This window comes from Lacerta agilis, chromosome 4 (genome assembly GCF_009819535.1).
Source record: "Lacerta agilis isolate rLacAgi1 chromosome 4, rLacAgi1.pri, whole genome shotgun sequence".
Classification (NCBI taxonomy): domain Eukaryota; kingdom Metazoa; phylum Chordata; class Lepidosauria; order Squamata; family Lacertidae; genus Lacerta; species Lacerta agilis.
Window position 1 is genome coordinate 82267212 of NC_046315.1, and position 15292 is coordinate 82282503.

General features: G+C 42.9%; 1 long non-coding RNA gene across 1 annotated transcript in view; it reads left to right on the forward strand.

The window, feature by feature from the left end:
* Positions 1 to 15292, forward strand: part of LOC117046085 — a 196253-nt gene that overhangs the window by 107901 nt on the left and 73060 nt on the right. The window contains exon 2 of the long non-coding RNA XR_004426512.1: positions 10627 to 10914. This is a non-coding gene — a long non-coding RNA (uncharacterized LOC117046085). The remainder of the gene's footprint in view (positions 1 to 10626; positions 10915 to 15292) is intronic.

The following is a 15292-nucleotide window of genomic DNA, read 5'->3' on the forward strand; positions in this document are numbered from 1 at the left end:
GCTTTGAGACTCCTTCGGGTAGTGAAAAGTGGGATATCAAATCCAAACTCTTCTTCTTCTTCTTTTTCTCTGAGGTCTCTGGATCACTGCCTGCTCCGTAGGCACCATTGGCCTGACTGTGATATTCTCCAGGTGTTGTTGGACTACAACTCCCATCACCCCTGATCCTGCTGATGGGAGTCGTAGTCCAAAACATTAGGAGGGCACCATGCTGGCTACTCTTGCATTAAAAACAACCTCATCAAAATCACAGTGCTGGCCGTTTTGCCGGCTCCTTTACCTCCTGTTACCTCCAGCAATTCCTGCACAGCCTGTTGTTGGAGGCATCGGCAAGACAAAGGACCGTTTCCAAAAGAACATGCTTACATCCTCTGGGAGTGGCTCTTTGAGTCATTCCCCAGACTATATCTGCTCAACCACACGAGACCAGATCTTCTGGAACCAATTTGCGCAGACGATGAGTTTGGAGGAGATATTTTTGCACACATGAGCACTTCCAAGGAATCACTTCCGCTTCTGTTCATGGATGCAACATTTTGCATTGGGCTTTAAATTGGCCTCAATCCAAGCGCTTAACTCATGCACATGCCAGAAGATAGAGCTTAGTCCACTCAAAATGTCTCCCAGTAGGTCGCCTTTCAGGCCTTCATCTGCAAACAGCCCTATTTATCCCCGAAGAATAAAAATTCATGTATTCCCAAATTCAAAGAGAAACTGTGGGCTGGCTTGCCTGTTAATTCTTTCCATTATTTTATTGCCAGCTGGAAAGAATCAATTGACAGGATATTTTTTTTAACAAAAAGGAGGCTACCAAGCAGCAGCAACAGCAACAGCAGAAGATTATGTTTCGTTGGTGGACAAAACTTTTCCAAGTCATCATCCGCTCTCTTTTGCCGTTTGTTTGTTTGTTAATTTTGCTTGCTTTTTTTTTTTTAAGAGAAAACATGTTTTCCCCACCCAATAAGGATCCCATTAATTACATTCCATTCTTTCCACTTTGATATCTCATTAAAATCTTATAAATGATCATGCAGTGACCTTGAAGGGCATGCATAATACATGAAAGTAAACCTGCAGTAAAATGTATTCTTTCACTCCTGACTGCCTTCATCCCACATTTCATTCTCCCATCCCCAATGACCCCAATATGGGGAGCGGGTAGTTAACGCTGGCGGAGTCGAGGTATGCAATGGTGTGCAAATCCACTAACTCCATTAGCTTTTCTCTCCTGATGACAGCTGCAATATGTTAATGGCTTGTGTTTGGATGCAGTGGGTTGCCGCTGCTACTTAGGGCTAATTACCATAAGATGGTGACAACAGGTGCAAGTGTCGCTTCGCATCAGCGTCAGGCTGCTCGAGCAAAAAGACCGAGAAGCACCCAAAGGGAACTCACAAAAGATGCAAACTTTAGTCAGCAGGCTGCAAGTCTCTGAAGAATCCTCTGCAATAATGACCTGTGTGTCTGCCAGTCTCTCTCTCTCTCTCTCTCTCTCTCTCTCTCTCTCTCTCTCTCTCTCTCTCTCTCCTCTACCCAAGCAGAGGGAAGGGAAAAGTACAGGACCAGTAAGTGCTTCCACACACGGAGCAGCACCCCAGTCATTGCTGTTCTGCTTCAAGCTGCAAATGAAATAGCATCTCTGTTTCCAGACTTCTGGAATCCAAATGGCCTTAGTAAAGCACGAGCTTGACACTTGTCAACAGTGTGGTGCAGCAGCAGAAAAAGAAGCTAACACAATTCGGCTGCATCAACAGAAGTGTAGTATCCACATCAAGGGAAGAAACAGTACCGCCCTATTCTGCCTTGGTCAGACCCGACCTGGAGTACAGTCGTACCTTGGTTCTCGAACAGAATGCGTTCCGGGAGTGGACTCCCAGAACCATTCAAAAGAAGAAGAGGAAGAGTTTGGATTTGATATCCCACTTTATCACTACCCGAAGGAGTATCAAAGCGGCTAACAAAACGGCCAGCACTGTGATTTTGATGAGGTTGTTTTTAATGCAAGAGTAGCCAACATGGTGCCCTCCTAATGTTTTGGACTACAACACCCATCAGCAGGATCAGGGGTGATGGGAGTTGTAGTCCAACAACACCTGGAGAATATCACAGTCAGGCCAATGGTGCCTACGGAGGAGGCAGTGATCCAGAGACCTCAGAGAAGAAGAAGAAGAAGAGTTTGGATTTGATATCCCACTTTTCACTACCCGAAGGAGTCTCAAAGCGGCTAACATTCTCCTTTCCCTTCCTCCCCCACAACAAACACTCTGTGAGGTGAGTGGGGCTGAGAGACTTCAAAGAAGTGTGACTAGCCCAAGGTCACCCAGCAGCTGCATGTGGAGGAGCGGAGACGCGAACCCGGTTCACCAGATTACGAGTCTACCGCTCTTAACCACTACACCACACTGGCTCACCAAGGAAGGGCTTCCGATTGGCTGCAGGAGCATCCTGCAGCAAATCGGAAGCCACACTGGACATTCAGCTTTCAAAAATTGTTCAAAAACCGGAACACTCACTTCTGGGTTTCGATCATTCAAGAGCCGATTTGTTCAGGATCCAAGGCGTTTGAGATTCAAGGTACAAATGTGCTGCATCCAGTTCTGGGCACCACAGTTTAAGAGTGTCCTTTCTCTGCTCAGATTCAGCGTGCGCAGGTTTCTTGCTATTAAAAGGGGGCTAAATGCCGCAGGACCCATAGTATGAGATTGCGAGTGTAAGAACTGAAAAGCCCCACTGTTTTCGCTCCATATGAAATTACAGGAGCTCCAGTGTGGAGTCAAAGCGATAAATGTAGCTTCGGAAAACTGTTGTTCGATAAGCAATCCTGGACAGATTCCAGTCTTCTGCCTTTGGCTTGAGCTGCACCATAAAGGCGTGCTATTGAAACGTAACTTTAAATAGCTCACGAAGGCATCCCTATTAATTTGAAAGTACTGCATCTTGCAGAAGCCTTCTCCCAATTACTAGCAAGATGCATGTGGGGTAGATGTGCTGGTCAATGCTCACCTCTGTGCTCTTTGCTTCTGTGCCTCTTAATTATAGCTGATTTTGCCCCTGGCCTTAATGTAAGGCAGTAATGTTGCTTTGATCCTTTGGCTTCCACAAACTTTATTATTATTATTATTCACGGGGATGTGGGAAGCAGTGAAAAGTGACTTCAGAACCAGGTACTTCTTCCAACATCCTGCATGGGTGGTTCAGATCTTCAGAGAGAGCCATTCTGATGTTTGGAGCTGCCAGGTGGTGGAGAAAAGTCTTATCAGTGCTGGTGGAGGAACATGCTTGGCAGCAACAGTGTTTTACTTTTTCTGCCAACTTAAAATGTACTTGTTCTCTTAGGCATCGGTGCAAGATTAAGTCAATGGAATCTTCTGCAGCATCTTCAGAATCTTTAAAAGGGATTTTTATAAATGACTTGTTGTTCACTGTTATAGTGCTAATGGCTCTTGTTTGAATTCCTGTGATTTATTCCATGTAGGGATGGGGGATGGTGGTGGAGAGAATTCAGTTCAGTTGGCATTTAAGGGTGTGCCTGTCTAATATGAACTTTCTGAAACAAGATGGGAGTTGAGGTCCAACAACTTACGGAGGGTACCACATTGAGGAAGGGTGGTTTAAGTCACAATTCTGCTCCGGTTCTTTCATCCTTCACCTTTCATATATGCTTGTCTCAAATGACGTTTTCTAACGAAAATGCTATTACGTGTATGTACGAAATCCAAACTTGATTTCTTAGACGATAGATAGGATGCTAGGAATAACACATCACAATAATATCGCTGCACAAACCTGCTTTTGTTTGTTTCTTTGCCCTCCTTTTACTGTTTTGCTTAATTCCTTTTCATACGGAAGGAACGTATTAAGCAGGCTTCCTTCTCGCCCGAGAAGGCATTCTGTTACTGTCATTTTATGGGACCAGATTGGTCTCTATTACATTCCCCCTGTTGAGACGTAGCCAGAATGAATTGTAACTGCAGTATGTCCAGCTGTTTTGTAAATAATTCCCATTACTCTTCACATAGTCACGAGAACCTGTGTCACTTCCATCAAGCTCTCTCAGTGGTATGTGTTACCGAAAGCTATTGATTCTGCAGGGATGGAAAGGCCTTTTGTAGAGAATATTGTGACATAATTTGTCTCCATCTCAACAGCTCACTAATTTATATATTCTGGTCTCCTCCAAAACACTCTTTTTTGGCTTCTTCACTAAATCAGAAGCAATTCCACCACCACCCCCTCCTTTCTCTGTCTTCCCATTATTTTGCATATGATTACATTGTGCACATGTGATCCCAAGATCAGCACAATTTTATTTATCAAGACGGGCTAATTTCCTAGCTGTAGGTGCAGAGGCGCCTCTGATCATGAAGTTCAGTCAATAAGCTGACTTGAGTAAGTAAGCAATTATGCACTGCCTCTGGGAACATTCTCCCCCACCTTACCGATTTTTGCATACTTGTTATCCCAGGAAAGTATCTGAGAAATTAAAATCCACCATGATCAAAGTTTCTTGTGTTTTTTTTTTCTTATCAGTTTCCCTTAGCTGTAAACACGGTGCTTGTTACAGTTACTCTGAACACAATTTACAAGCTAACATGTCACTGCTGTTTATTATATCACTTTCGGCAATGCTACCATCTTGGTGATTCTAAGCACGAATCCATTAACAGTGATCCAGTTCGGCAATGGATACAGATCTAGGGATGCATGTTTTAAAAGGGCAAGTACATTCTATGTTCTGTTCAGCTCATCCATCCAGATTTTTATGTTCAGGGTGGGACTAATAGAACATACATCCTGATGGCTATTCAAGAAAGGTGACCTCAGCACCTGTTAGATATTGGGTTGTCTTGGGCAAATAGCGCTTTATCCTGGAATTTCCTCATCTGCGAAGGCCAATTGACGATCTCTACTCCAGTTTTCAGGAGGTGTGCTGAGTTATTGGGGCATTTTATAACTGATTGTCAGCTCTGTGGTTAAGGTTATCAGGAAATTTTGGTGGAAGTGGGGATGGAAACTGCCAATGTTTGCAGAGCATGAGACTCTTAATCTCAGGGCCATGGGTTCGAGCCCCACGTTGGGCGAAGGTTTCCTGCATTGCAGGGGGTTGGACTAGATGACCCTCATTGTCCCTTCAAACTCTATGACCCCATGATTCTATGATCCCATGTCAGAACAGAAATAAATAGGGAGTACAACTGGTGTTTGCTGTTGTTGTTGTTGCTTTGAGTCTGCAAGTGATACGTAATTGATTATGTTTCTTTCCCCGTTTGAATTGTGTTTCCTTTGCAATGAAATTAATGGGGTGGAATGATGTAATTAAGCAGTAATTTACATAATTATATAAGTGACATAATTTTGCAGCAATGGACAGTGAGATGAATATCACAGTTGTTGGTGGAATACCAACTGCAGCGGAAAGCAAATAGTCCTATATGTGACATATACAAGGCAGACTCACCATCTGCAGCTGTGGGGTGCTTTCAAATTTTCTTCTGGATAGAAGTGCTGTGATTTTAAACGATGTTCTTTGACAGCATTCAATAGGGCAGTGGAGGGAGAATTTGAGAAGAACCAGCACATCCAGAGCACTAACAGTCTCACATCAGCCAGGGCAGAAGTTTGGAGTGGGACAGTTACAGGAAAAATAATTGTAAAAGCTCCAGGGCTCGTATAGTAGAGGCACAACAAGGGAATGGGAGGCCTTTGGATCCTGAAGACTCTTCCAAAGACACCTCAAGCTCTCCCCCTTGGAGAACTTTGTGTTATGAGACAACATACATCTCCTGCAAAACAAAACAAAAGAAAACAAAAGAAAACAAAACAAAACAAAACAAAACAAAACAAAACAAGGTATGATTTCCCTCCCCTTCCTTCCCCTGCCAACAGCAGTCAGTGATGTAGAGTGTTGAACACACAACATTGTATGCCACAGAATCTGGGTAAGTTTTTTTGGATGTCACAGAAGGAAAAGGAGACACTGGCCTGTGGGTGACTGTCGCTTTGCGAATGTACGTTTTTAGGAGTGTATTCAATGTTAGTCCAACACAGAGCAGACCTGTTGAAAATAATGGACACAATGAACTTAGGTCCGTTAATTTCAATTGGTCTACTCTGAGTTGTTGTTGTTTAGTCGTTTAGTCATGTCCGACTCTTCGTGACCCCATGGACCAGAGCACGCCAGGCACTCCTGTCTTCCACTGCCTCCCGCAGTTTGGTCAGACTCATGTTGGTAGCTTCGAGAACACTGTCCAACCATCTTGTCCTCTGTTGTCCCCTTCTCCTCGTGCCTTCTATCTTTCCCAGCATCAGCGTCTTTTCCAGGGAGTCTTCTCTTCTCATGAGGTGGCCAAAGTATTGGAGCCTCAGCTTCAGGATCTGTCCTTCCAGTGAGCACTCAGGGCTGATTTCCTTCAGAATGGATAGGTTTGATCTTCTTGCAATCCATGGGACTCTCAAGAGTTTCCTCCAGCACCATAATTCAAAAGCATCGATTCTTCGGGAATCAGCCTTCTTTATGGTCCAGCTCTCACTTCCATACATTACTACTGGGAAAACCATAGCTTTAACTATACGGACCTTTGTTGGCAAGGTGATGTCTCTGCTTTTTAAGATGCTGTCTAGGTTTGTCATTGCTTTTCTCCCAAGAAGCAGGCGTCTTCTAATTTCGTGACTGCTGTATAACCCATCGGGTGGCATTCAACCAAGTAGACCCGTTCAGATTAATGACTCTAACTTAGTCATGTTCCTTGATTTCAGGGAGCCTATTCTGATTAAAACTTAGTTGACCAGTCCCCATAATGCCTAGTTCTGGCCTGTAACTGTAGGCTTCCTTTAGCTGTAGCAGCAGTTCTCTGCCATGCTCTTGGAAGCACAAAATGAAGCTTTGTCCTCTTTGGCCAGCTGTCTCAGACGTCCTTTCGAGTGCTCCTGATTGCCTCCTCTTTCCATCATTCTTTCTCACAATAGGCTCTTTGCCAATTCTCTTGATTAACTTGTCAGTCTTCACAGTATCATTCTTAACCTTTGACCCAGGAGACAAATCACTGTCTTGTTAGCTCAGCTCTTTTTCAGAGGAAATCGCTATTTAGAGCACACGTGGCTCCTTGGCAGATCTTTCGCTCTCATCATATCCAAGCTGCTTCCTCTAGGATCACTTCCCATTTTTTGTGGTTGTATTCAGGCATGTGAGTCTGCAACGTAAACACTTGCCGTTTGTCTCATTTCAACACTGCCTCGTCTCTTCTTTCTTTCTTTCTTTCTTTCTTTCTTTCTTTCTTTCTTTCTTTCTTTCTTTCTTTCTTTCTTTCTTTCGTCTCCTGGGATGTAGAAATGGTGAGATGTCCATAAAGAACGGCTCTCTCTTGTGCAATGATCATTGGTGATACATCCTGTTCTCTCAAAATGGCACCACTACTGCCAAGAGCTCACAGACTCAGAGGTACCCTAGAGCAGGGCTGGGGACCCCTTTTCAGCCTGAGGGGCAAATTCTATCCTGAGCAGCCATCCAGGGACCACTGGCAGAGGAAGAGGGGTGCGGTAATTAATAATAATAATAATAATAATAATAATAATAATAATAATAATAATAATATAATATTAATACCCCACCCATCTGGCTGGGCCTCCCCAGCCACTCTGGTCAGCTTCCAACAAAACATTAAAATGCAATAATCCATCAAACATTAAAAGCTTCCCTAAACAGGGCTGCCTTCAGATGTCTTCTAAAAGTCTGGTAGTTGTTGTTCTCTTTGACATCTGTTGGGAGGGCATTCCACAGGGCGGGTGCCACTACTGAGAAGGCCCTCTGCCTGATTCCCTGTAACTTGGCTTCTCGCAGTGAGGGAACCGCCAGAAGGCCCTCGGCGCTGGACCTCAGTAGGTGCGGCCCGCCCTGGGTGCACAGCGTGTGCGCCGCTCTGGGTGCTGGAGCAGCTAGCTCCGCCACATGCAAGTGATGGGTGGGGTCAGAGACAAAAGTGGGCGGAGCAACAAATGTAAATCATACCTTTATACCATAGACTTGTTTCTCTGCTCTCCATCCAGCCAAATAAGAGTTCTGGGGCATGTTCCACTCTAGCCAGGCAAAAACACTCAAGGTATGTGTGGCTGGGGAGGGGCGCAGGGCCAGACAGTGAAACCTGGAGGGCCGCATTTGCCCCCCCCCCCCTGGGCTTGAGGTTCTCTGAGCTACAGCATGACATCCGCAGCTGCTTTTAAGCGGTTGGGTCGAAAGCGACATTAGAACCAAGTGCTCCTGCAAGATTGGAGGCTGTGCTCTGCATGGCTCGAACTGCGGACAGCCGTTTCGAACTAACCCATGAAAAATAGGTTAAAGCTCTAATGGCGGTTTTTGTGTGCACTCCCTGGGAGTCAACAGGGGCAATTTGTGGGCTTCCGAGGGAGTAATTTGGCATTTAGTTAAGTGTAACTAGTGGAATAACATAAAAGAGATATGGTAACACCTCTGAGCTTTGCATTAGTTATACTTTGTCAGGTGTGAACTTTACCGTGATGAGCCACTTAAACTTTTATGGAACCTCAGTGTACAGACGCATCAGGAAAGGTGTTTTACTGTAAGAATAAAAGTTAATTTGCCCTGTTGTATATTCTCGGCAAGGAAAGTAGCCTATATAAAATAAGTTATGGTAGATAGAGCAACTGGCAAAGGTTTTTTGCAAAAGTCCATGTGAACTGGCAGGCTGTAGCCTTTCCGCATTTATCATGTCCTGTATGTCTAATTCCTAAACAAACATTAGCAATCCCATTTCCCTCTTATATTATATTTTACGGACTTTTCAAGATTCATAGAGTCCTAGAATTGTAGAGTTGAAAGGCACCCTGAGGATAATCTAGTCCAACCTCCTGGGGACCGAATCTGCAACCTTGGCGTTATCGGAAGTGTAAGACAATGGCTAATAAGACTGGACTGAAAATAAGCAGGAAGATTTTTATAATTGTGCCCCTGCCACGATGGACACAGTAGCTGCTTTTAGACACAAATCCTTAGCTCCCTCATCTAAAAAAAAACAGGAGTATCTTAAAAATTTATGTATGTGAAAGTTTATGTATGTGAATGGACCACTTTTAATACTCAGAAGTGTAATGTTAATAATGAACATGATGATAAAAATGTTATTGTTAATAAGGAAAGTCTTTCAATAATAGACTATGCATGTAGCCTGCAAATTAAGGTTGAGGAACCTGGGGCCATCCAGTTGTTGTTTGACTACAACTCCCATCATCCCTATACAATCTTCATACTGGCTTGGGCTGATGGGAGTTGAGGTTCAACAACATTTAGAGAGCCACTGCCCCATCCTTGCAGTAAACACATGGAAAATTGCAATCTTATTGGATCACGTTATAAAATAAGCTCAGGAAATGCTGTTCTTAGGACTAGTGTAGTACTACTTTCATGGTGCATCAGACATTTATCTAAATGGTTACCTTTCCTCTCTTTTCTACACTTTAAATATTTCACTGGACTGTTTTTTTTTTAAACCTACAATTTCTGCTGTGCAATTGATTTAAAAAGATGCGGCATACCTGTGAGATCTTTAGAGACTCTGCAAGATAGATTTCAATACATTCTACTTCAGGAAATGGAAAAAACAACAACAACAACCTCTAATTAAAATAACTGCATGGAGGTTGGAATAATAAGTGCCATTTTTCAGGATGAATAAACACACTTCGGAAAAGTTGAAATGGAAATAGGTTTTGACATAACCTTCCTCTCGTCACAAATACTTGTTCCAGTTTGTATATATAGCAAAAAGGTGTGGTGTTGTTGTTTTTTAAATAAAAAAAGTCAAGTTAGCAACTTGTGCATATTGCAAAACCAGTGGGTGTTTCTAATCACAACCTTGTATATTTAGCTTTTTGTAATCTATGCATTGATTTTTGAAGGTCTGGTCCTCTGGGAAGTGCCCACAAATTCACATGATCTCCCCCAAGTGCTAGATTGTGCACAGGAGTCCTTTATTTATGTGAGATTTGTTTTATTCTATTTTTACCCTCATGCAGCCAATCAGTCCTCTGGTGACTCAACATCTGAGGAGGCTCAGAAGCACAAGTTATTCCAGAAATTCTATGGAATAAATTAGGTTCTTTAATGCATTTGCTGATCAGTCCGTGGAATAATTTATTCTGTCGGGCAGAACTACCTGGATTTGCAAATTCTGAAAAAGGTTCACCACTTGCAGGAGAGCAAAATATTTGCAGTCCTGATATAAAGATGCTTGTTCTTTGATAGCCAAACACTCAGTGGTTGCATTACCAAAGTTTTGTAGCCTAGATGTGCAGCTCCACATCTTTTTAGACAAATGCAAAAGCTGCTAACTTCTGAATTTGCATTCTGAATTTTGCACATTTGTTGTTTGCCTTTCAAAAGGCAATTGTTTTCCTAGATGAGCGCTGTGAAAATAGGATGTGGGACTAAGTTGGTTTTTGGCCTGACCCAGAATATCTCTTTTTGTGTTCTTATGGCTATCTATGATATATATATCTTGTTTAATACATGCAACAGTTCTCTAGATTGTAGCCCATATGTTTTGTAGTATGAGGTAACAATCCAGTTTATCAGGATTCTTAATTTACATTATTCTTTACTCTTTTTTCTCAAAGGGATAGAAATGACTCACACCCTATTAGAAATTCACTATAAACCAAACTGGGACATCGAAACTCTGCATATATTGAAGTGACAATATGGATTACAGCCTTGCTTTCCTTGGAATGGGAATTTGCATACAACAATATTCAGCATATATTGTCATGAAGCAAACAAAATCAGTGGTGGTTTTTCTCTCAGAATTTAAGAAATAAGACTCGGTGAAAAAGACTAGAACCGTGATGAATACAGGTGTAACCTGAAGATAACAAGATATATCATGCACATGTGTTTACTACTAGGTAAGATATTTTTATTCTTATTTATCCAAATATATCACTATGTAGGTATAAAATGTGCCAGAATGAATTTCTGCGAAAAGATGTAAATTGGGAGGGTAATTTCTTCAGCCAACAAGGCAATGCAAGCTTCCTTCACAGAAATGGTTTCTAGCCTGCCAAATTGTTTAGACTAATTTTAATATTGTTATTAATATTTTTGTAACCTGCCTTTGCCCACATGGCAAAGAGATGGTAAGAAATCCAATAAAACAACAACAATAACCAAGAGGCCATACTTGAATCTAGGAGTATTCACTTAGAAATAAATCTACCAAATTCAATTACATTTGCTAGCTATGGGTATGAACCCCCACATTTTGGGAGGAATTCAATGCCATACTAAGTTAAAGTCCCTTACTGGTGTACTAGCTGTACTAGTGGAATGGCATGCACAAGAGAAGGCCAGGAATCTAGGACTGTCATATGTCCAGACATTACTGGAATTTCAAGGGTGGAATTCACATCTGGGGGGAATTTCTGAAGGTGCTGTTTTGGGGTCTTCCTGAAAGAAGCTCAGCAACTTTCTGGGTGTCCTGATTTTTACTTTTTGAAATATGGCAACCCTACAGGAAGCCAACATGGTTATCATGGCCGGTTGCAAAACAGATTGCTGCGGTCCTGATATTCCTGTTGCGCAAGTGGCTTCACAACAAGTTTATGCTAGCGCAATTGTTGCATTGCATTTCATATTGCACAGCCATTATTCTCATCCTCACACTAGCAAAACAGCTCTTGCCCCAGAGGACGGATAACGTTGAATCTGGGCCTTTTCTTGCATCTAGCCGGGGGTGGAATGGTAACTCTTGGTAGGTAAAAAAAGGTAAAGGACCTCTGGACGGTTAAGTCCAGTCAAAGGTGACTATGGGGTTGCGGCACTCATCTTGCTTTCAGGCCAAGGGAGCTGGTGTTTGTCCACAGACAGCTTTCTGGGTCATGTAGCCAGCATGAACAAACCTCTTCTGGTGCAACAGGACACTGTGATGGAAACCAGAGTGCATTGAAATGCCATTTACCTTCCCGTCGCAGCGGTACCTATTTATCTACTTGCACTGGTGTGCTTTTGAGCTGCTAGGTTGGCAGGAGCTGGGACGGAGCAATGGGAACTCACTCTGTTGCAGGGATTCGGGTGGCATTGTGGTCTAAACCACTGAGCCTCTTGGGCTTACATATCAGAAGGTAACTCTTGGACACCTATATGCCTACAGACAGAATTCAGAACATTTTGATACATAATTCTAATTTCAAAATTAGGTATGTTAAGATCCTAAACACATCGTCATGATTACATTTACTACATAGACATTGAAAAGGAGCATTTTAATGCCCTACACCCACCAATGCAGATCTAGTCATCCACATTTCCAAAATGCCACTAAATGCAAGGGAGTGCCCGGCTATCATGTCCCGATGAGGATCCTATTAAGCAGGGTGTGGGAGGCCTCAACTCTCTAGTTAACAGCACCATTTAGATGTAGGATTATTAGAGCCAAGAATGCATTACGCTTTGTAAAAAATAAAATTGCATATGCCTTTTATTTTTTTTGGCAATTGGACATACAATAAGAAATTAGCCTTCTTTTAAACAATATTATAATATAGTCAGATTATAACATATTTCCACCTTCCAATACTATCTAACAATCCTCCCATCTCTGTGCCATGCAATAACTCTGCATGTCACTGCGCTGCATCAACCCGCATAGCTATGCCAAAATGCACATACCAGGTTAGTTCCCACACAAGTGTGTCTCAATAATTTTGAACAAGAGCATTTTGAACAAGAGCAACAGTGGTTGCATCCTACTTTCCATAGCGATGGCAATTAGGACTGGGTGATTAGACAATGGGACACTATTGGCTTAAAGTGGAGTAATTGAGTGTATCTTGTTTGTTAATCAGGCTAGCCAATTTAACTAACGCTGAGCAGCATGTCCATTATATCTACCGTACTGACAATGACAATGGAATGGGTTTCACTTTCATCAAAATCAGTTTTGCTTGTCCAATTTATTAAGATGGCCCTGGCTCAATGTTTATAGGCTTTGTGGTTTATCATAATTTATTTGGCTGACAACCAATTAAACCAATTTTTCATTCAATTAGCTGTGCTCCAGTAATAGATGAATTAATCAATATATCAAACACTGCTTGTACCATCCCTTATCCTGGACAGCTACTTAAAAGAGATTTGGTTGTACTGGTGAAGGTAGACTAATTAAACTTAACATTGTTTGCAGTTGTCGGCATCATAATGCCAATATGATAGCTCTGATTCAGCAGGAGAAATTCTTGTGCAGAAGCTGGCATCAATACACATCGCTAAGGTGGTCATAGGAACATCTGGATACACATCTGTATCACAACAGTTATATGGACCCCATTCAATCTGCTTAATATATCTTTTGATGTCCAGGAAGAAGGTTGGGCATTATTGGTGTTTGTGACCTCAGTTAGACTCCAACCATTGAATGTCTGAAAACTATGATTGATGACTAGACATCCTGGATCTGAGAGCAATTTTTAAATAATAATAATAATAATAATAATAATAATAATAATAATTTATTATTTGTACCCCGCCCATCTGGCTGGGTCTCCCCAGCCACTCTGGGCTGCTTCCATCAAACATTAAAATACATTTAAAATATCACAGTTTAAAAACTTCCCTAAACAGGGCTGCCTTCAGGTTTTTTCTGAATGTCAGGTAGTTGTTTATTCCCTTGACTTCTGATGGGAGGGCGTTCCACAGGGCGGGTGCCACTACCGAGAAGGCCCTCTGCCTGGTTCCCTGTAGTTTTGCTTCTCGCAGTGAGGGAACCGACAGAAGGCCCTCGGCGCTGGATCTCAGTGTCCGGGCTGAATGATGGGGGTGGAGACGCTCCTTCAGGTATACAGGACCGAGGCCGTTTAGGGCTTTAAAGGTCAGCACCAACACTTTGAATTGTGCTCGGAAACGTACTGGGAGCCAATGTAGATCTCTCAGGACCGGTGTTATGTGGTCCCGGTGGCCACTCCCAGTCACCAGTCTAGCTGCCACATTCTGGATTAATTGCAGTTTCCGGGTCACCTTCAAAGGTAGCCCCACATAGAGCGCATTGCAGTAGTCCAAGCGGGAGATAATCTCATAGAGGGGGATAATTCCACTGATACTTTGAAACATCCCTTCATTGAACTTAAGGATCACCAGTTTATAAATTCATTGTAACATTTGATTGTGTTTGGACATTGCCTTGAACTCAGCCACTGGTTTGTCTGAATGATAGTTGGCAAAGTCTTGTTCAGAGCCACTATGGCCAACACACCACAGGCAGCCAACAACATCCAGATACTAAATATCTGACTTTCAGTCACAGAAGCTGGGAGCTATCCAGCAGAACTGTACCCAGTGTAGACCCATACTCAGCTGCGTAACATCTGCGTTCTACCCTACTTCCTACTTCAAATCAGCCCTCATGGTAGCCCCATATAAAACATGCTCCAGTAGTCCAACCTCAAGTTTGCCAATGCCTAGTAAGTAGAATGGGTCTACTTACCATTCATCATAGCTTAGTGCCCTGGAGGACACCCATTTTTCTGCCATGGGACACAAGTCATCAATGGTAATATGCCAAAGGCAGTGGACAGGGCTGGAGTCAAACATAGGCAGGGCTAAAGCCCAAAATGTGGGTGAGTTCACCTTCCCCATTTTCTCTCTCTTTCTGTCGCTTCTTCGTTTCTCTCTTTCTCCTACCTGCTTTATCGCATTCCCCCCTCTGACTTCCATTTCACCTGCATGAAATTAGGATTGCAGGTTGCTCATCTCTGGCTTTGTAGCAGAACCTTGGAGAGCCCACTGCTAGTCCGTGTATACAAGCCCATGGGCAGAATAAAGCCCAGCAGAGACCCTGATTTGACCCCTGAGAACATTTCCCTCAACCCCACCCAACAGCCCTCATATGTGACGTCAGGTGTGGGGCAGGTAAAGATGTGCCTGCAGAGGAACGGTTGGGACTTCAAAGTCTGCTTCTGATTATTTCTTGGCAAATGGGGCTCTCTCAGAGCTGACAGCAAGTCCCACTGGGATTGGGAATGGGACTCCCTATTGCAGCCAAGAGGTCTCGTTGATTGGTCCTGACAGCATGTCTTCCAAAGGGTTCATAATGATGTCAGGTGATTGATGGGCGGGCAACCCCACCCACCCAAGTGACCCATGAGGAGTGGAGGAGGCTGAGATTGAGTTTGCCGGTCAGGTACCAAAAAAATAAAAATAAAAAATCCCTGCAATTGCAATATCAGACAATTCCCTGTACTCTAATTGTGCTAAGTAATGCAACCTAAATATATTTGTTTCTGTGCTGAA